The sequence below is a fragment of the Macaca thibetana genome, chromosome 14 (genome assembly GCF_024542745.1).
Source record: "Macaca thibetana thibetana isolate TM-01 chromosome 14, ASM2454274v1, whole genome shotgun sequence".
Taxonomy (NCBI): Eukaryota; Metazoa; Chordata; class Mammalia; order Primates; family Cercopithecidae; genus Macaca; species Macaca thibetana.
Window position 1 is genome coordinate 104,081,406 of NC_065591.1, and position 23,165 is coordinate 104,104,570.

General features: G+C 46.3%; 1 protein-coding gene, 1 long non-coding RNA gene and 1 pseudogene across 45 annotated transcripts in view; 1 reads left to right on the forward strand and 2 right to left on the reverse strand.

Annotated features, from left to right (window-relative positions):
• Nucleotides 1–23,165, reverse strand: part of TIMM8B (translocase of inner mitochondrial membrane 8 homolog B) — a 1,180,384-nt gene that overhangs the window by 175,273 nt on the left and 981,946 nt on the right. The window contains exon 1 of one of the 42 annotated variants that reach the window (XM_050757813.1): nt 7,514–7,517. The exons of the other annotated variants lie outside the window; for them this stretch is intronic. The gene's annotated coding sequence lies outside the window, so the exon portion shown is untranslated. Of the gene's footprint in view, nt 1–7,513; nt 7,518–23,165 lie in introns of those variants that run through there. 42 annotated transcript variants of the gene reach the window in all.
• On the reverse strand, nt 1,005–2,091 carry LOC126935794 (hsc70-interacting protein-like; annotated as a pseudogene).
• The window catches only part of LOC126935817 (uncharacterized), a 90,181-nt gene continuing 78,569 nt past the window's right edge, over nt 11,554–23,165 (forward strand). For 2 of the 3 annotated variants that reach the window (XR_007719307.1, XR_007719309.1), the window contains exon 1: nt 20,851–21,148. This is a non-coding gene — a long non-coding RNA (uncharacterized LOC126935817). Of the gene's footprint in view, nt 13,801–20,850; nt 21,149–23,165 lie in introns of those variants that run through there. The other variant, XR_007719308.1, reaches the window with a different exon arrangement.

Here is a 23,165-nt window from a genome sequence, read left to right on the forward strand (position 1 = left end):
CATTTCAGATTCAGATGTATTCCAGATATAGCACATTTTAATTTTAATATGCCATGTGTATATTTTGTTGTACATGTGGGACACGTGCCTCATCTGCTTACATTTGATAGAACTTGGAGAGAAGTTTATCACAGCAATAGTTAATTGTTCTGTCTTTGCTCAAGACTTTTTGTTGATCATATTTGTGTCTTCGTTTAATCCAAAATTGCGTGTCAAGAGCACAGCTGGATCTGCACTGTGCTTTGCTTGTGTTGCCTTGTTGGCCTGCCGGGGTCAGTGGACTGGGGTTGGGTGGTTGAGCTGCTCCAGGTCACAAGGCCTTCTGGGAAAATAACCCCTGCTTTATAGCAATTATTGCCAAACTCTAGGCTGGCAATGATCTTGATCAACTGTTTACCTGTTTTCATGGCATGACAGAGATGAGGGCAAAATTATGACATTTTTAAAAAGAAAGAAACATTGATTTGGTTTAAAGGCCTGCCTTTTATTTTGACATTATAGCTTTATGATGTTTTGTTGTTCTTTCTTTTATGAAACTATGATCATTGTAGATTATAGATGGTAGATTTTTCCTTCCTTCACCTATTTATTTATTTTTTTTATGTTTGCCTTGCACTAATAAACTTTTATTTCACTCAAATTAGAGCAATAATCTTCCATACTTAAGTATCTTCCCTGCCCAATAATTGAAAGAAAAAATCCAAAATGATTAATAAAGAAAAATATAAGAATTAACAGTCCCTTTAAATTTGTTTTAAATATTTTTAAGGTTTAAAAACGGTTTAAAGTTTGTAATTCCTAGTAGGAAAACATTATCTGAATGAATGGCAAACCACAGTAAATGCTTCAGCTGCATTTGGGGGAGAGGGATATGGATTATCTTCAAAGCACCCCAGCTCTCTTGATGAGAAGATCAGAGGTACACTGGTTTGTATTATTGCGACATCCATAACGTGATCTAGGTTGCTTTTCCTTCAGCAAGGTCTTTATTTATCAGAAGGACATTACGCTTGACCTCCAAATTTGGCTGACAATTTACTGATAAGATTCATAACCTTTTGGTTGCTCTGGTATTGTGACATATTTGCTGGGTTCTGAGCCACATCCTGGAAGAGGCCACCGTAACTTCTGGATCCTGCATGGCTGCAAGAACCTCTGGATCACTAAGAAGTTCATTGAGTCCAGGGATTCCGGCCATCCCAGGCATGCCCCCTCCCATTCCAAGCATTCCCTCAGGAAGTCCACCTGGAGAAGAGCCATACTGAATTCCCGACTGTCGTCTGGCTTCTTCCTCCCTCTGGGCTCTCTCATGCTCTTCTCGAGCCTTCTTAACTCTTTCTATTCTTTCTTTGATCTCTCGCTCTTCACGTTTTTGCTCATACTTTCTCCCATGTTCTGCAATGTCTATGCCCTAGGCTGAACTTCTTCCAGCATTATACTAGCATCTTCGTCATAATCCAATTTACAGGCAAGGGCAAGATCATGTACTGCTTCTTCCCAGTGGCCTAGAGGTCTGTGTGCTTTCCCTCGCCACTTGTAAGGCTGAGCTGAATCAGGATTTATTTCAATGACTCTGTCACAGTCTTGGATGGCAGCATTTGGCTTCTGTAAGTTGACGAAGACACTGGCCCTCTTGGCATGCCAAATGGCCAACTGAGGATTCAGCTTGATGGCATCTGTGAATAAGTCAATGGCTTTCTGTAGCTCACCATCATTTAGGGCTTCAATAGCAGTCACTTTCTTATCGTTTGCCTGATCCATCATCTCTTCCATTATCTCTGCATTTTCCTCTCCCATTTCTTGAGGGGCATCAGGGTCTGGTTCAATCACAGCTTCATTATCAATTTATAGATTACTTTTCTCACGTGATGGTTCGTCTGCCTTTAAGTCTTCCTCCACCTTCTTCTTATCAGGTTTTTCTTCCTTGGTATTTTCTTCTGATTTAACTTTCTGAGTAGCAGGTGGTAGTTTACCCCCCATGCTCTCCACCCACTCCCTCAGGAAGTACATTTCCTCGGTGTGCAGAATGCTCGGATCCTGCTTACATATTTTCACAAAAGCCTGAAGTGCGTTCACTTTCCAGGGGTCCATGGTTGGGAGGCGGTGGATGAAGAAGCTAAGGTGCTGTGGCCCAGTTCCAGGCCTAGGCGCTGGCTCGGTGTGACCGCAAAGAAGGGGGCACCTATTTATTTTTTAAATATCCTTATTTAACAAAATGAAAACTTGACACCTATCTAGGTGCCTAAAACCCAAAGTCTTGAAACCGGAGCTCTAAAAAGATTTACTTTGCAGCATAACTTCCAGAAATGCCTTGCCTCACTGTGGCAAAAAGCAGGAATTGCTCGCATTTAAGTGGGAGTAGGGAGGTTATGTCTCAAGAAAGGTGTTCAGGGACCCCTTTCTCACTGAGTGGGAGGTCGGATCTTTTAAGCTCCTCTTCCCAACATTAGAATCAGTCATCCCCCCAAAATTGGACATCGATTTCAGTCATTCTTAGGCAGAGATCAGTGTTGAGGGCACTTCGTGGTTGAGTGAGAGCAGGGGTTGGTGGGTGAGAAAGTGAAATCAGACAAGAGAAGTTGGGACTCAGAGCTTCCCAGTCCCCAAACAGAAGAGGAACTGGGAAGTCTCTCCAGGTACGGAAGAGGAAGGTTTGGACACTCTCTTTACATGGCCAGTGTGGCTTCTTCCTTTGAGAGGCAAGAACTCACTGCTCGAGAGGAAACCCACTGCGGGAACCCGGAAGAAAACCAAGTCCGCCCAGGTCAGTAACTAGAAACCGAGTGGCTTTTCCTCCATGCTGCATAGCTACACTTAGAAATTTCACGGAAAGCTGTGACATTTTATCAAGACATTTGACTGCACTGCTCCTGCTGTTTAACCAGAGGATTCAGTAGAAAACAGACAAACAAACAAACAGGACGGTTTAATGAGTGAGACATGAATTGGAAGAGGCAGGATGAGCTGTGGGTTCCTGTGGTGGTCTGACAATGATGTGATGAGGACACCTTTCCAGGCGCAAAGTCAAGGCCATGTGCTGCTCACAGGAAATTCCCTTCGGTTAAGTTCCTGAAGAGTGTATTGATTTTGTGATACCCTGCCTTATTCAGGTAGGATTTGAAGCAGCTTACAGAAAAACAAGATTTAAAATGTAAGAAGTGAAGGATATAGGGAAAAGAAAGGTAGAACAGCATGATAAGAGAAAGGTGGGGTTTGTGATTGCAGAAATGCTTGCTTGTGTCTCTGTGTTGGTTCTGTTGTTGCAGGTACTGGGAGGAGGAGATGAACCCTGCTCCTGTGGAGGCTGTGAGGTGTTGGTGTCGTGTATACATCCAAGGGATGGCCTAATTAGTTACAACTAGGCTCCTGAAAATCAGCCCTGAATCCAGCTTTCTACCTTCTCTTTTCAATATCATTCAATTAATTGAGTCACAGAAGCAGCCTTTAATTCATTTAATTCCCTTACATTCTTCTAACTTCTGCCATATATCTCGTGACCTGTGATTTTTCCTTTTGTACTGATTTGATACTATGTAATAGCAATTAAATATCGTTACTTATACCAGAGCAGCTTATCTTTCTTATCAACAAAAACAAATAAGGTCCACACTCCTGAAAACAAATAGGCTCAATGTCTAGCCTTGTGAACAAATGCAATTTTGTCACTTACATAATTTGTTATTGATACAGTAACTTCAGAATTATTTGTGGTACTGCTTCCTGAGACATGTAAAATCATATTAATGATTTTTGAATAGCGATCAATAATAACATTTATTAAATACCCATGGTGCTTCGAATCTTTCAGTTGGTCAGTCAGCATTTTATGTTCTTGATATCACTCCCAAAGCATCATATAAACGACTTCTTCCTCTTCTTCTTTTTTTTTTTTTAAGAGGGAGTCTCACTCTGTCACCCAGGCTGGAGTGCAATGGCACTGCAACCTCTGCCTCCCGGGTTCAAGCGATTCTCCTGCCTCAGCCTCCCGAGTAGCTGGGATTATAGGTGCCTGCCACCACACCTGGCTAATTTTTGTATTTTTAGTAGAGACGGGTTTTCACCATGTTGGCCAGGATGGTCTTGAACTCCTGACCTCAGGTGATCCGCCCTCCTCAGCCTCCCAAAGTGCTGGGATTACAGGCGTGAGCTACCGCGCCCAGCCCATAAAAACAACTTCTAACCTCAGGAAGCCTACACTCCAATGGGAAACCAAGGGTGACCCCAGACCAATTTATGCGACTGCTCTATTTCCTTATCCACAAAGCGGGGAGAATGACAGTGCCCAGCTCATAAGGCTGTTGGGAGCTTTTAACGACATAATACTTGTGGAGCACAATGGCTGGCAGAGAGAAAGCACTGGATAGCTGCTTGTTTTCCTTCTTGTTATTATGATTGGAGAAATTCTGCGGAGGTGGTGCCTAGGAGCTGGCCACACCTCCCCCAGAGGGGATTTCCAGGTTTCACAGGTTTCCTTCCCTCCCTGAGCAAGGGCAGGTGAGTCAGGGTCTCTCGTGCTCCCCTCCAGCTCTGGAATGTATGCTGTCCAGCTGGTAACGAGTCTCCGTCACATCCGAGGAAAAGTGGAGCTGGCTGAGGGGAGATGGAAAAGAAGGGCAACAAATTCCAGTTTCTTGTGAAATTTTGTAAACGTAAGGCTCTTATCTCAGTCTGCAGAGCAGAAACAGGGTGGGGGCCATGTATCTGAATGTCTCCACTCGTGCATAACAAATATGATTAGAACTGAAGACCTAGAAATCCCTTCCCCGGGCAAGGGATGAACTCTTCTGTTTCTAGAACCATTTAGGGAGGTGACAAATTGGCTTCGTCCCAGAGTTTCAGGTGAGGACAGAACAGAGGGCAGGGTATTCTTGCCCTGAGTTCCCTGCTGATGAGCTAATTGTGGCCCCTCACCTTTGTTTAGCATGCAGTTTACCAGAAAAGGGCATCCTACCTTTATCCTTGGTTCTCCATCCCCTCGCTACCTTTCCTGTGTTTTGCAAACATGGGATGGTGTATTTAGCTTTCTTTTGCTGGATTTTCACCCCATGTCCTGTGTCTTCCTTGTCCAGAAGAAATCATCTTCTAGTCTAAGGAGCTCCAGAGAAGGGCGTGCAGGGGATGGCCATGTTCTGTTGCATGCATTTAGCTGTGTTGAACAGTCCTCCTGTTTTGCTACTGTCTGAGAATATTCTCTTGATTCTATGGGCTCCTGGACCTGGGATTTCCTTGGCTTATCTCATGAATCTGCCTCTTGGTCCCTTTCATTGGCTGCCTTCTGTGTTTAGGTTTGTAGGGGAAGGCCCCTGGAAGGTGGGTGGGAGAAGAGGCACCTCTCAGGAGAGGCTGAGGTGCACAGACACTCTTGTCCACACAAGTCCATATTTATTTATCTTCTAATATACTGTGTTAGTTTGTTTGCTTTGTTTGTTTTGAGGGTCTCCTTCTGTTACCCACCCTAGAGTGCAGTGGTGCCATCATGGCTCACTGCAACCTCAACTTCCCGGGCTCAATTGATCCGCCTGCCTCAGCCTCCTGAGTAGCCAGGACTACAGGTGCATGCTGCCATGCCTGGCTATTTTTTTTTTTTTTTTTTTTTTTGTAGAGAGTTTTTTCATGTTGCTCGGGCTGGTCTCAAACTCCTGGTCCCACGTGATCCACCTGCCTCAGCCTCCCAAAATGCTGGGATCCTAGATGTGAGCCACTGTGCCTGGCCTTCTAATATAATTTGGATATTCCCGCCTTGATATGCATTAGGAACTTCCTGGAGGCTTGTACTCAAGAGAGGTAGTGTCTGCTTGCTCAGCAAGCAGAGGCTGAGTAAGTGCAGGACTCTGAATATGGTTGTGCAGCAGAGTTGTGGGTATTTGTGGGGACATGGGCCTCAGGCCCAGGATTTAGATTTAGCTAGCAGACATGCCTGGGCAGCTAAACTGGCAACGTCAGACCAACCTGCCCGGCCTGACATTGCCAGGCAGTTTAGCTTATCAGGGCTCTGCTTAGAAGCCACAATGCCAAGGCCTCATGACCATACTCTTCCACCCTCCAGAATCTTGTCCACCTTCATATCCCTCCATTCCTCACGCATCATGTCCCAGGCAGGTGCCCCAACACCTCATTCTCATCTCCACCTCCATGCTTACTCATGTCTTCCAGGTTGTACTTGAGAGAGCCTAGGCCTTAGCAGTAGAGTTGGTTTCAAGTTGCTGCCCTCCCATCTCCTGGTATGTAACTGGCTTTCTGGGTGTTAGTTTTTTTCATTTGTAATGCCTGCCTTGTAGCCCCATTGTGAAAATTAATCAATAATTTATTTTGAGGGCCCAGTATGTGGCAGGCATTGTGGTAAGCTTTAGAGCAGGGGCACAAAGACCAGTTATGATTTCTCCTTTTTAAAACTTTTATTTTTTTGCAGAGATGGTGTCTTGCTATGTTGTCCAGGCTGATCTTGAACTCTCGGCCTCAAGTAATCCTCCTACCTGGGCCTCACAAAGGAATTACAGAATAAGCCACCATGCCTGGCTGATCCCTCCATTTGAATAGCTTTTGGTTAGTGTTGAGAGGCAGGTTCATAAACAGATAATTTCAAATTAATGGGTAAATGCTAAGATAGAGGTAAGCCTTAGGAGTACAAAGGAAGGGAAAGAATGCTTTTTGGAGTAAATGGTGGATGAGCTGGTTTCCTTCCTTCCCTTCCTTCCTTCCTTCCCTTCCTTTCTTCCTTTCTCTCTCTCTCTCTCTCTCTCTCTCTCTCTCTCTCTTTCTTTCTTTTCCACGGATCTGCGCAACACACAGATCAGGAGATCCCACTTGTGAGCTACACCACCAGGGCCTTGGGTCCCAAGCACAGAGCTGTGCAGAGTCTCAGCAGCCACATGACTGCAGTTTTAGGCAGTCTCCAGTCAAGTGGCTGCTGAGAGTCTGCACAGCTCTGTTAACTCTGCACAGGTCTGTTAATAGCTCTGTTCTTTTAACTCTGCTAAGAGTTTCCAGAGGGGTGGGGGAGGCCGTTATCACCGCAGCTGCCTGCTGCCTAAGATGACTGAGCTCCCCCAGGGAGGGGTGGTGGCCATCACTGCAGCTCGGGTCTGCCATTTTTCCCCTGCTGGTGCCGGGGAGACTAGATGGTTTTGACCCAGGAGGAATTCCCCACAGCACAGCACATGGGTTGTGGCAGATCGTGGCCAGACTGCCTCTTTAGGCTGGACCCTGACCCATCCTTCCTCACTGCTCAAGACCCCCCAGCAGGGGTCGCCAGACACCTTATAAAGGAACATTCCCACCAGCATCAGATCAGTGCCCCTCCGGGACAGAGATCCCAGAGGAAGAAGCAGGCAGCCATCTTTGCTGTTTTGCAGCCTCCTCGGGTGACACCTATAGGTGTGGGAGGGACCCAGGAAAATAGTGTCTGGAGTGGACCTCCAGCAAACCACAGCAGCCCTATGGAAGAGAGGCCTGTTAAAAGGAAAACAAACAGAAAGCAACAACAACAGCATCAACAAAAAAGTCCCCACAAAAACCCCATTCAAAGATTGGCAGCCTCAAAGATTGAAGCTAGACAAACTCATGAAGATGAGAAAGAATCAGTGAAACAAACACTGAAAACTCAAAAAGCCAGAGTGCCTCTTCTCCTCCAAATGATCAGAACACCTCTCTAGCAAGGGCACAGAACTGGGCAGAGGATGGATGAATTGACAGAAGTAGGCTTCAGGAGGTGGGTAATAACAAACTTCGCTGAGCTAAAGGAGCATGTTCTAACCCAATGCAAAGAAGCTAAGAACCATGATAAAACATTACAAGAGCTGGTAACCAGTTTAGATGGGAACATAAATGACACGATGGAGCTAGAAAACACAACCTGAGAACTTCCCAATGAAACCACAAGTATCAATAACTGAATAGATCAAGCAGACAAAAGAATTTCAGAGCTTGAAGACTATCTTGCTGAAATAAGACAGGCAGACAAAAATAGAGAAAAAAGAATGAAAAGGAATGAACAAAACCTCCCAGAACTATGGGATTATATAAAAAGACTGAACCTATGACTGATTGGTGTACCTGAAAGAGATGAGGAGAATGGAACCAAGTTGGAGAATGGAACCAAGATGATATACTTTAATATATCATCCAGGAAACTCCCCCAACCTAACAAAACAGGCCAACATTCAAATTTAGGAAATCCAGAGAACCCCAGTAAGATACTCCATGAGAAGACCAACCCCAAAACACAATATCCTTGGATTCTCCAAGGTCAGAATGAAGGAAAAAATGTTAAGGGCAGCCAGAGGGAAAGAGCAGGTCACCTACAAAGGGAAGCTCATCAGACTAATAGCAGGCTTCTCAGTGGAAACCCTAGAAACCAGAAGAGATTGAAGGCCAATATTCATCACTCTTAAAGAAAATAATTTCCAAACCAGAATTTCATATCTGGCCAAATTAAGCTTCATAAGTGAAGAAGAAAAAATTCTTTTCAAACAAGCAAATACTGAGGGAACTTGTCACCACCAGGCCTACCTTGCAGGAGCTCCTGAAGGAAATGCTAAATATGGAAAGGAAAGACTGTTAACAGCTTCTGCAAAAACACACTGAAGTACAAAGACCAATGACACTATGAAGGAACTATATCAACAAGTCTACAAAATAACCAGCGGGCATCATGATGACAGCATCAAATTCGTACAGAATAATATTAACCTTAAATGTATATGGGCTAAATGCCCCAATTAAGACATAGAATGGCAAGCTGGATAAAGAGTCAAGACCCATTGGTGTGCTGTATTCAAGAGACCCATCTCACATGCAAAGACACACCTAGGCTCAAAATAAAGGGATGGAGGAAAATTTACCAAGCAAATGGAAAGTAGAAAAAAAGCAAGGGTTGCAATCCTAGTTTCTGGCAAAACAGACTTTAAACCAACAAAGATAAAAAAGACAAAGAAGGGCATTACATAATGGTAAAGGGTTCAATTCAACAAGAAGAGCTAACTATCTAAATATATATATGCACTCAGTACAGAAGTACCCAGATTCATCAAACAAGTTTTTAAAGACCTACAAAGACTTAGACCCCCACACAATAATAGTAAGGCTAGCTGGTTATTTTGTAAACTTGTTGATGTAGTTGCTTCATAGTAGAAGATTTTAACACCCTACTGTCAGTGTTAGACAGATAATAGAGACAGAAAATTAACAGGGATATTCAGGACTTGAACTTAGGGGAAGGAAAGTGACTTGTCTAAAGTAATAAATCAATTAATAGCAGGTTTCACATTCCTTGAACCAGTACTTTTTCAATCTACTAGTCTCTCTTTGAGGACACAGGGCTCCAGAGAGGGGCTGCTTTAGTCCTGGGTAGGCCCCCAACCAGCAGTGTCACCAGTAGAATGTCCTTTCCTGACTCTCCCAGAAAGCAACTTTTGCTTCTTTTCCCCTTCCAGGCAGTACAGTGCTAGCCTAGGAGAAAAGGGTCATGGGGACCTGCACACGTGTTCCTGGTCCTCTCTGTGAGTGGACCCCAAGGAGTGCTGCCCAGCAGGCCAGGGGCATGTGCTATTTGGACATTCACCTGTGTGGATGACAGCATTATGCTGCTTCTTTCTCTTCTCAGCCTCGATGTATGCATGATGTCACGCTACTTCCGAAAACTAATTTTGTCTGGATTGATTCATGTTCAGAGTGTTGGTGCTGCTGGCTGCTAGGCTTAGCATGAGGTTCTTCCTGTGTTTTGTAATTTTGGATTTGCAGGTTCATGTGCAATGGGAGGCGTTTGGATTTTTTCTTCTTTTTCTTCTGATTGTTCAACTGCATCTGTCTTCAGCTGAGGTTTTGCAGTTGCTTCCTCCTGTCCCTTTGAACCCCAGGTCTAGAAACGCCTCATGAAGGTGGCTAGTGACAGGAGATACTGGAGACAGCACAGTGGGTGGCTTGGTTCAGTTCCTGGAAGGGAGGCTTTGTCCTTCCCCTCCCTGGGCCCACGGCTGCCCAGGAATTTGTAACCCCAGGTAGCATTGGGCAGCCATCCTGCTGCTGCAGCCATGCTCACTGCTTTGGGTTTATCTTCCTTTTCTGATCCAAAGAGATATACACATTTTCAGCTCAAATATATATATATATAAAAGATATATATTATATAAATATATATATATATATTTTAGAGAGAAGTTCTCATTCTGTCCCAAGGCTGGAGTGCATTGGCATAATCATAGCTTACTGTAACCTTGAACTCTTGGGCTCAAGCAATCCTCCCTCCTCAGTCTCCCAAATAGCTAGGACTCCATGTGCTTGCCACCACACCTGGCTTTTTTTTTTTTTTGTAGAGACAGGGCTTTGCTGTGTTGCCTAGGCTGATCTCAAACTCCTGGCCTCAAGCAATCCTCCCACCTTGGCTTCCCAAAGCACTGGGATTACAGGTGTGAGCCACGGCACTAGGCAGGAACTGTATCTTTTGGTTTTCTCTTTTTATACTTTATGTACTATTAAAATGTATTTGGAATAGCGGGGGTGCAACCAAGCCAGATTCATTGTGCTATCCCGCCCTAACAGGTGGTCTTTTGGTTGAGGGTGGGCACTTGGCGCTCAGGGATTGGTTCTGAAAGCTCAGTGGTAAGGCGTCTTCCAGAGTAGCGGCGCCCCCTGGTGGCTCGCGGTAGGATGGCTGGCAAAGAAGCACTCGGCGTGGGCGGGGCGGGTGGGGGTCGCAAGGCAACTTCTTCCTGCAGGTTCTCAGAGATGGAGGGGGTCTTAGGGGCGGTGAGACCAACTCCCCACACAGTATAGTCATCCATCTATGCCACACCCAAAGATGGTCAGTGTCAGCTGGATCCACTCCATAACTGGTCAGCTGTGTTTCCCAGGAGCCCTTCTTGTATTGAGTGGTTTCTCCTTGTAGCTCTCAGCCATGGGCCCTAGTTCCGCCATTTGAAGCTGCGCATAGCAAATGTGGCCCCTCCCCTTATCCTCTCAGCTGTCTGAGGGCAGCATTAGGCATTTCTTCTTCCGGCTCTTTCTTTCAACCGGCCCCTCCAGACGATGGCCATATCTGTTGCCTTGGTCCGCAGGAACGCTGGGTTATGCATGAACTTTGTAGAACACGACCATGTCTTCACCAAGGCGGAGGAGAGCCCATTCGGTTCCAGAGGGGATGCTGCCTCATCTCGTCTCTAAAAGAGGAGGAAGGGGAGCAGGTCCCTTCACGTTCTCTGGTCTCAGCTGAGAATCCTCCCGGGAAGGAGCGGGCCGTGAAATGTTTCACGAGGAAGCATCTCCCTCTAGTGGCCACGATCGTCTATTTCAAGATGCTTTTCTCCCACTAGCCCTCGCGCTTCTCAAGGATTTTTTTTTTTAATTTTTAAAATTTTTATGTTTTCAGCTCAAAAAGATCCACTGAGATGTGACAGGGTGAGGTGTAGATTGCAAAATCCCCCATCTGGCCTTCTGACTAAAATGAACTGATTCTGCAATGGTGACTGGTGAGACAGAACTAAGATTTAGTTTCTGTATTTCTCATGATTATCCTAAGCCAAAATTTGCAAATGGTTATACACATGTTAATTAGTATTATTACCAGAAACTCTAGAATAATTGTTCTTCTTTTAGGTGGTTTCCTTATTGATTGACTTTTTTTTTGTGTGTGTGATTTTCTCTGCCCACCTGTACTTGCTAATGGTTGAATTGAGTTTTTTTTTTTTTTTTTTGAGACAGGGTCTCAGTTTGCCATCCAGGCTGGAGTGCAGTGTCATGATCTTGGCTCATTGCAGCGTTGATCTCCTGGGCTCCAGTTATCCTCCCGCCTCAGCTCCCCAAGTAGCTGGGACTACAGGCATGTGCCACCACATCTGTCTAATTGTTTTGTATTTTTTGTAGAGATGGGGTTTCGCCATATTGCCCAGGCTGGTCTCGAACTCCTGAACTCAAGCAATCTGCCTGCCTCACCCTCCCAAAGTGCTGAGATTATAGGTGTGAGCCACTGTGCCCGGCTGGGTTCTTTAGGTTGCAATAAGCAGATGCCTTTACACACCAGTTTAAGTGAAGTTGGGGAGGTAGCTAGAAGGAGAAGGAAGCAACAAGGGAGTAAGAATGTCCACAGAGCCTGCATTTGGATCTGAGGTTACACTCCAGCAGGAGTCCTGGATCTTTGCTCTGGCTCTCCCCCAGTAAGGCAACCTGGCTTCTGTGAGCAGGTCCTCCATTCTCCACTTGCCACTGGCAGCTCCCTTGCCTTGTTTTCTGCACCTGCCTTTTTCGTGCATCACAGCTTCTGCTGATTCATAACTTTGGCTCACCCCTCACTCATTGTGGTCCCTTTAGCCTCTCTCCACTTGCTGCACTCCATGACATTTCAGCCTTGGCTCCCGCCACCAACGGATTGATTTTCTTGACATTTTCCAGTTTTGCTTTCTGAGATAGGAATCGAATTGACACACCCTCTGCCCTTTTCAGGTGCTGGGCCACATCAAAAGTCTCTAGCCAGCCAATGAATGAGCTCTTTGGGAGTCTGCCTCCTGTTGCAATTAGCTGGGCAGGGGAGGGTGTACCATAAAACAGAAGTGTCCTGCTGGGGAGTACCTGTGGCAGGGGATGAGGGCAGGCGGTTTCCTTTAAAGCGAGATGTAGGTGCAGCACACTATAGCGCTATCCCACCTGGGAGCTCACATGTGGCAGCTGTGAGCTGAAGCCCTTGTCTGGGAGCTGGGTGATTGGTCTGCATTGAAGAGGGCTGGGAGCTCCCACAGCATGGAAGTTTCGGGACATCTTGTGGTGGGATTCATCTTCTCCATTTGTCCTGCTTTGTTTCTTATTTTCATTGTATCATCAGTTTCAAGGAGAGGCACAAAGAATGACTTGTGTGCTCCTCAGAGGGACGTCATCAGGACTTACTTTGTGGACAGGTTGGTTGGGGGATGAAGTCCAATGTCGTATTAAGGCAGAGGAGCTAGGGAGTGGGGATGGCAGCCTACAACTGGTCAACAGGGCAAATTTGGTTGAATTTAGAAAATGGTACCATTTCTTTCAGACATGCCACTGACATCTTCTAGAAAACTGCCGTAGTAACCAGAAAAACCTATGATGACCATGATGTGAAAGGAGCCCAACAGAATTGTGCAATGCAAAACTTGCACTGCTGTTAGTAGCTGCCTTACCAGGATCAAGCTGCACACCCTGTCCATCTCAGCCTGCCTTGCCTCTGTGAGTGTCCTGTGGAGATCTCACGTGGCCACTCAATAGGAGCTCCTCATATGCTTCCATTCAGAGGACACAGATGCATAGATTTGGGGATATAGAAAACTTTGAGGGTAAAAGTGGGAGAAAATTAATATTTCTTGAGCATTTTTTATCTGCTAGGGGCTATGCTAACTATTTTACTTACATTGTTCATATTTTTGCATGAAAGCTGTGTTGTAACTGTTACTACTTTCATTTTACAGCTAAGAAAACTAGGCTCAGAGGTTCAGCCGCAGCTGCTGCTTTGGGCTGCACAAATTGCATACTTGCAATATTTGAGGAAATGCTATTCACCTGTAATTCAAGTGACCTCGTTGGTTACAAGGGGAGCCAGTATATCACTTGCCCAAGTCGCATAGTGAAGGAGGAGCAGAGCTGGAATTCACACCCGGTCTGAATGACTCCAAAGCCTATGCTCTCTCTGCTACACAAGTCTTTTGAAGACCCCACAGGAGTAAAAAGTGACCAAACTTAGTTTTGTTTTTTTTTTCTTTCTTAGAGAAAAGTTCCATTCGTGTATTCTGAAATCAAATGCAGGAAACATGGAATTTTATCCACAATGACAGCAACCTCTTGGAAGGAAAAGTGAGCATCTACTCTGTGTGATACTTGTGACTGTCCTAGGTGTTGGGCTATAAATAAGACAAAGTCCAGCGAAGGCTGCATGGGCTGGATTGTGACCAGAACAGCACCATTTGATGAAATTAATCTGGGAACTGGATTTAGTTTCCAAGTTAAAGGTTCTCTGCTCCACAGAAATTTGGTTTTAGTTGGTCTGATGAGGGACTCAGCATCTCAATATTTCAAAGGTCCCTTGGTGATTCTAATGCACAGCTGGGATTGCAAGTCACAGATCTAGTCCAGCCCTCAATTGAGAAGCGGCTGTCGAGGTCACTCAGCTGGTTAGTGTAGCTGTTGAGTGTGGGCTGGTCCCTCATTGGATTTGCTGTTGTGCCTTGAAGGGCAGGGGAGGGGGATGCAAAAAGTGGGAAGAAAGATGTGATTAAGCTGTTGGAACAAAGAGAAAGGCCCCATTTATCTCTACTAGGTGATGTGGAGGGAGGCCCTGAGAACACTTTCTTATTCCCTGGGAGTGCCCAGTACCTGCTCGGAACCACCACCTCATCTTAAGTTGATTCTTAGAGGGTATTATAATCATAGTCATCCCTCAGTGTCCACAGGGGATTGATTCCAGAACATACTCCCTGCCTGTGGATACCAAAATCCACAGACGCTCAAGTCCCTGATATGAAATGGTGTGGTATTTGCATATACCCTGCAATTCTCTCATATACTTTAAATAATCTCCAGACCACTTATAATACCTGATACAATGTAAATGCTATGTAAATTAGCTTTTTTATTGGGTTTTTAATTTGTATTTTATTTTATTTTATTTTATTTTTGAGACGGAGTTTCACTTTTGTTGCCCAGGCTGGAGAGCAATGGTGTGATCCTGACTCACCGCAACCTCCGCCTCCCGGGTTCAAGTGATTCTCCTGCCTCAGCCTCCCGAGTAGCTGGGATTACAGGCATGCGCCACCATGCCCACTAATTTTTGTATTTTAGTAGAGACAGGATTTCTCTATGTTGGTCAGGCTGGTCTCAAACTCCCGACCCCAGGCGATCCGCCTGCCTCGGCCTCCCAAAGTGCTGGGATTACAGGCATGAGCCACCATGCCTGGCCTGTGTTTTCTTATTGTTATATATATTTTTGGTTTGTTTTGGAATATTTTCTATCTAATATTTCTAAAATATTCAGAATATTTTCTAAAATATTCTAAATAGAATATTTTCTAAAATATTCTAAATAGAATATTTTCTAAAATATTCTAAATAGAATATTTTCTATATTTTTGGTTTGTTTTGGAATATTTTCTATCTATATGAAATATCTTTCCTATCTGCAGATAGAAAATCTTCAGATATGGAACCCCAGGATTGGAGGGCTGGCTCTCTTGTGAGTGGAAATCAGATGTGACTCCTGCCAGGAAATTGCCTGCTCTTGTTATTTGTTAGGGTGCAAAACAAAGCTGTTGTAAGAAAAACATCCAAGAATACAGTGGTTTAAAAAATGTTGTGGATTATTTCTCTCCCTCATTTAGCAGCCTCTGGGGAGTAGGTGAGCTCCTTGATTCCACAGGGTCACTCAGGAACCCAGCATCATCCCTCAAGACCCAGGGCCGTAGGCTAGGGGGCAGCCACATCTCCCTCGGATTCAGGCTCTGGGGCGCGAAGGTGTCAGTTATTTCTATGGTGGGAGATGACTGACCTCTGGCCCTGTAAAGCTGGTGGGCCTGAGGTACAAGGCAGGTGGGTCAGGGGCTTTAGGCTGCTCTAGGCCCCACACAGGTTCCTTCTGTCGCCTCCAGTTCTCGAGGAAATCCATGGGAAAAGTGTGGTACTGGGGTGGGATGGATCGCATAGCAAGGACTGAGAAGTGGGGGTCAGGGCAGGTCTTCCTTAGGTGCCAGAGCGGCAGTGGTGGTGAAAGCCATGGTGGAGGGCAGTCGTACCTTGCAGATGGTGAGCTCATGAGTGCCACGGTGGCCGCCTGAGGTGGGGGCCGCAGCGGAGGGACTTCCGCTTTGGGGCTGGCTCCTGAGTCCCTGAGGCCATGCTGCCTCTCAGAGAAGGCTGCAGGACCTGCTGCCACAGCTTGGTGAGAGCTTAGATGATCCCAGTTTGGGAACTGAATGTAAATGTGGTCTGACTTTGTGGTCTCCAGGGCGAGATCTAGAACATTTTGGTAATGCTTTCATAATCCTCCCCCACTCTCAGGGAGGCCCCTCACACTCTCGCTGACGGTGAAAACTCCTTCTGTTTAAAAGTTCTTTTTAAAGTTGTCGACTTTCGTCTCTCCTTTTGTGTTTGTGTCTCTTTGTCTATCCCTCCCTCCTTGTTCTTTTTTTTTTTTTTAACAGAGTCTTGCTCTGTCGCCAGGCTGGAGTGCAGTGGTGCGATCTCAGCTCACTGCAAGCTCTGCCTTCTGGGTTTAAGGGATTCTCCTGCCTCAGCCTCCCGAGTAGCTGGGATTACAGGCATGTGCCACCACGTCCAGCTAATTTTTGTATATTTAGTAGAGATGGGGTTTCACCGTGTTGGCCAGGATGGTCTCAATCTCTTGACCTCGTGATCCACCCACCTAGGCCTCCCAAAGTGCTGGGATTACAGGTGTGAGCCACTGCGCCCGGCCTATTCTCTGTCTCTTGTATCTCCCCATGACCTTCAAGGTTCAGACGCTGGGTCGCCTCTCATTTCCTAAATGCCTATTCTCTTTCTCGCCTCTCCAAGTTCAGCTGCAGAGCAGCTGCATTCCTCAGCAGGCAGTAGGGGAGACTCTACCTTTCTCCTGAACTGCAGCCCCTCTCATCACCGGCTTCAGGTGGTCCCTTTGGGTTCCCACAGCAGTCAAGCTTCCTGCTCATGATTAAAGGGATGCTGGTGCTTGTGACATAAAGCACCAGGGGCAGAGGCTGATGGCTCAAGCCCAATCCCCAGGTCTCCCGGAGCTGGCTTCCCTGGCAGGCAATCAGAGACTTTGCAGGGAGGAGCCATCTCCTTTGTTCTTATGTGTTGCCTCCTTCTTCCTTCCCAGACTCATGTTAATTGCTTTTCTGACATTTTTTCTGGCAAGTGATTTTTGCTGCTGCTTGTGGAAGTGACATGGCAAGCCCACAAGAGAGCGATAACAGTGACCTGATGCAGAGCTGAGGAGGCTGGGGCTCCTATACCCCAGGTAGAAGATAATGAGGTTGAGTCATGAACAATTTGTTCTACATGGTGAGATAGGCTCAGAGCCTTCAGAAATGAGAGTAGCCTGTGGCCAAGGCTTTCCTGAGAAGTTGTTCCCTTGGCCTTTGTAATTCTGGCAGACCGCCCTTCCTGGTGCAGGGACCTCAGGATGTGGGAACCTGTGCACGGGGCTAGATGACTTCTAAGGTCTTCCAGGAGCTTGTGAATGTTGGCAGTGCAGAGACTAGAACTATGATGATCCGATCTTCCCAACTACCTGTCAGAACACGTAGTCGGGTAATTCAGCAACTCCATTAGCCCAGATATTTATTCCACTTACTCTGTGCCAGGCATGGTGCTAAGCCGGAAACATAACAGTAAATAGGTCACAGTTCCCACCTCAGTTCAGCTCACGGCCTGGATGGGAGACAGACCCACACTTAGATAATTATAATGCAGCCGGGCAAGTACCAGGATCCAGTGATGTATGGGGGTTATTCTGAGCACAGAGGAGAGGTCTCAGGGGCCAGGGCAGGCTTGCCAGAGGCGGCACCAACACTACTGAGTCTTGAATAAGCAGAAATTATAGCTGGGCCAGGCCAAGCGGAGTATAGAGGTGAGGAGGGAAGAGCTGAATTCTTTTCCTGCCTGAACCACCCTGTTTAAGAGCAACATGGGGCAACCAAACCAGATGAAGAGGGGAAATTGACAAGCACAAGTCCCTTGACTTTAGAGAACACATTTTAATCTCCCTTTCTTTGTACGAGGGTCTCAAACTCAGTGTCCAGCCATCCAAGCTCTGGCCTATGGGGATCCTTCACAGTTCCTCCCAGGGGGTCAAGGCAACCCAGCATTTCCTGGGGGATGCAGATGAGCTCAGGGTGTGTGCTCATCATGTCCTTGATTGCAGCTGCGTGTGAGTTCACCTGTTACCTGTCAGGATGATCAACAGGAGCTCGGCAGTTGTAATCAGCAATGAGAGATACACGTGTCATTAGGTTAACAGGGTAACATGGGCCAGGCCAGAAGATATGTCTACAAGAGGGTCTCCCTGGTAGCAGCTACGGCCAGAGGAATAATAAAGGCAAGTCCGTCCCAGGTGGGCGCCTCTGCTATTTTCCACTGGAGGCAGGGGCTGAGACCTCGAGTGGGGAAATGCCAACATGGGCCAGTTTCTCTAAGGACTCTGGGGCTCTATTAGCCCCTAGGCTACATTTCTTGACTTTGCCATTGTTATTATTCCCTTTTTTAGGTGGATAGTGGGATAACGGGAGGCAATGTGGTTAAACTTTTTTTAAAAAAATAAATGTTGGCCAGGTGTGGTAGCTCATGCCTGTAATCCCAGCACTTTGGGAGGCTGAGGCGGGCAGATCACCTGAGGTCAGGAGTTTGAGACTAGCCTGGCCAGCATGATGAAACCCTGTCTCTACTAAAAATACAAAAATTAGCCGGTGTAGTGGCTCATGCCTGTAGTCCCAGCTACTCAGGAGGCTGAGGCAGGAGAATTGCTTGAAACTGGGAGATGGAGGTTGCGGTAAGCCGAGATCGTGCCACTGCACTCCAACCTGAGTGACAAGGGTGAAACTCCATCTCAAAAAAAAAAAAAAAAAAAAATTATTGTCTGTATCGAAGGTATCCAACATGATGTTAATGTGATTTTATGAAAAGCAGCCTTTGCAGTCAAGTAGACATGAACTTGAATCTTGGCTCTGCCACTTCAGCTGTGCAGCTTTGAACACTTAACTTCTTTGAATGTGAGTTCCTCACCTATTAAATGGGGTTAATCATGTCTATTTGTATTTATTTCCAAAGGGTGTTGTGAAGATCCAAGGGGATAGCACATGTAAAGCACATTCTTCTTACCTTTTATCTCCCTGAGCTGAGTGTAGTGGCTGCAGTCATTCATTGAACAATTATTTATTGTCCACCTATTGCTAAGCATTGTTCCAGGTTCTGGGGAAACAGTAATGAACAAGTCTCTATTCTCATCAAGTTCACGTTCTGGTGGGGAAGCTTGAAAATAAGTAAGTAAACTAAGCAGGATAACTTCAGATAGTGATAAAAGCTACAGAGAAAAGGAAACAGGCCCATAGGATAGAAGTGATTTGGTGGGAGGCCTGAAGAGGCTTTAGGGAGCACGGTGGTCCTTGAACCAAGACCTGGAGGCCAAGAAGGAGCTGGGCCTGTGGAGACCCGAGGAAGAGCATTCCAGGCAGAGAGAAGAGCAATGGCACAATGTGCTGAAGTAGGAAAGCATTTGGCAAGAAAGAAGATGCTTGCAGGAGCACTGTGAACCCTGGGGATTATGGGATGAGGAGAGGAGCAGGAGCGAGGTCCATGCATGTTCCCTAACTCTGTGCTGAGGTGTTCTTGGTGCTGCTGTGAATTCGGAGGGGCTCTTTGGGATATTTTAAAGGTCAAAGGCAACACTCAACTTCTGTTGTTCTCCATGCAAACTACTAAGCAGTGCAGGATAGCTTGCAGACTCAACATTAGATTGCCCTACATTTTTTTTTTTTTTCCTTGAGATGGTGTCTTACTCTGTTGCCCAGGCTGGAGTGCAGTGGTGCGATCTTGGCTCACTGCAACCTCCGCCTCCCAGGTTTAAGAGATTCTCCTGCCTCAGCCTCCTGAGTAGCTGAGAATACAGGCACGTGCCACCACACCCAGCTAATTTTTGTATTTTTAGTAGAGATGGGGTTTCACCATGTTGGCCAGGCTGGTCTTGAACTCCTAACTTCAAGTGATCTGCCTGCCTTGGCCTCTCAAAGTGCTGGGATTACAGGTGTGAGCTACCACGCCCAGCCTGCCCTACATGTTTTTTGATAAAACCATATTTTTCAGAAGCTATATTTTCAGTTTTTGTCATTTGCTATGACATAAGACATGTACTATGGGAAAAATCAGTATAGAATAGGGAGTGAGGGTGGCAGTGCCTAATCCAATTCCAAGGTTTCAGAAGTTGCGCGGTGCCCAAAAAGGACACACATCCCATTAGTGAGAAGTTGTGGCTAAGAATAAGGTAATTTTTTTTCCTATTTTATATGCATTATTTTTTGTAGTAGCTACTAAGTTGTTAGGACAGAAATACTTCTTACTTTGGGTCTAGCTACTTAATACACAGAACAGTTAGGTATTTCTTTAGGCCTAGGGTTACTGTGAAAAAAAGCATTGAGACATTAAGGACATGATAAACGGACAAGGTTGGAAACTCAGGGGCTAGGTGATGAGCTGTCATGAAATCTTTCTCATTTCAAGCACACAACCTTATATTGTTGCCTTTTCATAGACTCAGGGGTGTGTGTTTCTGTGCATGTGTGGGTAACCTGAAAAGGTCATCTAGATTTTGTAACTGGGAGGGTCCCCAACCTGCCTGACCATTAGGATCACCTGGGGGAACTTTGCAAAAATAGTTCCCTGGCCTCTGCCCAGGGGATTCTAATTCAGTGGGTCTGACATTTGAATCTGAGTTCAAAGATCTCCGCTCCAACTCGCATTCTTCAGGCATCCAGGATGGCCCAAATAGAGCCGGTCTGCCCAGATCCTGGGGTCCTAGTTGTTATACGTTGTGTCTGGGGCCAGGTTGTGTGGCTTTTTCGGATCCCCAGACGGGGAAGGGGCGTGGATTACGTGTCCGTTGGAACCCTGGGGGAGGTCGGTGCTGGAAGCGCTCATCTCCACCTCCAGTCTGGGTGCGCGGCGTGAGTGACCCGAGATGAAGACGATTCCTTCCGTAGGAAGCCCCTGCCAGGAGTCACCACCTCCCAGGCCCACTGGACTCGGACCCGAGCGTCCTTTGGGGGGCGGTTTCTGGGCGTGGCGGCTGAGCGCGGTTCGGGGAGACGCCGCCGCGAGGTGGCAGCAGCGGCCCTCTGGCAGCCACGGTGCGTCCCGGGGGGCGGGGACGCGCCGGCTTCGGGCGGGCGTGGTCCCTGCTGCGGGCGCCTGGGTTGGCCGGGCGGACCCCGGAGAGGGGGAGCCGCGGGGACGCAGCGACAGCGTCGGGGTGCTGGCAGTGGTCGCCCACGCCTCCCAGGGGTTGCAGGCCTGGGCGCCGGGGTTGGACCAGTCTTCCGGGCATTGCACGCCCTGGTTTGGTCTGTACCCATGGTTTGTGGCGGGGCAAGACGTTAAGTTGGGTAACACCGAGGTGAGCCGCGGTCCTCGGCACCAGATGAGGAACCACTGTCTCAATAAGGTGTGACGTGGAAAATTTGTGTGTCTATGTGTGACTTAAAAATATCTCCTTTGCTGACGTCTAAAATTTCACTATTAGAGATGCAGGCTTTTGTCCTAAAGATTGTTCTCAATTCAAGGCCCTGGGAGGGAGCAGTGCATTAGAACTTGAGGTCTTTAGGGTGAGTCAATGATTTCATCTCATCTTTGTCGGCAAGGCAAGGGTTAGCCCTCAGTGCTCAAGACACAAAGAGGACTGAAGGCGCATTAATTGGTACTTGCTAATCAAGCCTTAGAGACCAGAGCGCTCCCTGGGAATTTTACTTTAGAGAGAAAACTCATTGGCCCTGGAGCAGCCCTACGTCGTATCCACTTTGTGAATGTTTTAGAGAGGGTTAACGGGGTACTAGCACAGTATGATTAGTTCAGTCCATTGGATTATTACTTTGTAAAAGAGGCAGCATCTTTACTAGTGCTGTAATAAATTGCAAAATTATTATCTCCATTTCCGTTCCTTGTAACTTCTTTCTTTGAATTAAGAAAATAGTGTGGTAGGGTACCGTGAACTTTGGAGCCAGAAATTCCTTGCTTGGAGACCCCTGTCTGCCATCTGTTGACTGGCTCTGTAATTCTGGAAAACAGCCTTTCTAAACTTCAGTTTTCTTATCTGTAAAATGGGAAAAATGCCGCCTACTTGGATGGTGATTGTGAGCATTAAATTAAATTCTGGAAGGAAAATATCTGGTATTTGTGTACTGATTTCAGGTCTTGGTGCTCTGTGTGTACTGGTTACTGTGAGAGCTTCCCTGCAGTCCAAATCTGTGTATCTCATTCTCAGTGACACCAGTGATGCTGTTAAACAAGGGCAGTCCGGTTCATGGATTGTCACAATGCAGACTGACATCAAGGGGACCCTGCTGTCAGGTACAGAGGGCACCACAGTGACCAGGAACTGCCGTCCTTTCATACCAGGCTTTAGGAGGCTTTACCAGAAGGAATGGAAAATGCTGGTGGGCAGTAACATTGAAACGGCATTTGAGGACTGGTTCTGCATAAAACCTTAAATTCTTCAAGGACGTTGACATTTGTTTATTCTTGTAACAAATTGAAACCTATCCTGTGTGTTGGTTAGAGATCTTAAATACCTTGAGGCAGGAGTGAGGTTTTATCTTTTAAAGGACAGGCCCCTACTCTCCTACGTAATGAGTTTCTAAAAATGGATGTGAGCACCAATCAATATTTCTCTGGTTGTTAAAGTCAAGAATAAAATGGTATTTTTAAGCTCACAACTGTGTAGGATGAATTCTGTACACTTTTAATTCCCTCTGTTCTCCTTTCCTATTTGAAAGCTGATTAGTTTATGGACTTGGGATCAGATTATTCATGCATTGTTTTTTGATGTTGTATGTCTCTTGGTTCTAGGGTATTTTTGACACATATTCTGTCTTGTAACCATAGTTAAACAACTATTTTAGACCAACTCTGTGTGTGTAATTGGCTTCAACACTCACTGCTAGTCCTTTGACACTCTATTTTTTCCATTCTTGAGTAATTTTAAGTCATCGTTTGGGCAGTTGAAATATATTTTAAAGTGATTTAAAGAATATGTGAGTGGCAGACATTCTGAGCTCTTTTGGTTGTCTGTCCTCAAAAACTAAACTTATTTGTGAGTAAAATTTTCATCTAAGTGTTTTCCATATCAAAACTCTGTAAGCTACTCCTCCATTGTAGTAGAGACAGAGGTCAGCACAATTTTCATTCCTTCTTTCTCCTTCCTTCCCTCCCACCCTCCCTCCCTCCCTTCCTCCCTCCCTCCCTCCCTCCTTCCCTCCCTCCCTCCTTGCCTTCTTCCCTTCTTTCCTTCCTTCCTTCCTTCTTTCCTTCCTCCCTCCCTCCCTTCCTCCTCCCTCCCTCCCTCCCTTCTTCCCTCCCTCCTTCCTTCCTTCCTCCCTCCCTTCTTTCCTCCTTCCCTCCCTCCCTTCCTCCTTCCCTTCCCTCCCTCCTTCCTCCCTCCCCCTCCCTCCCTCCTTCCCTCCCTC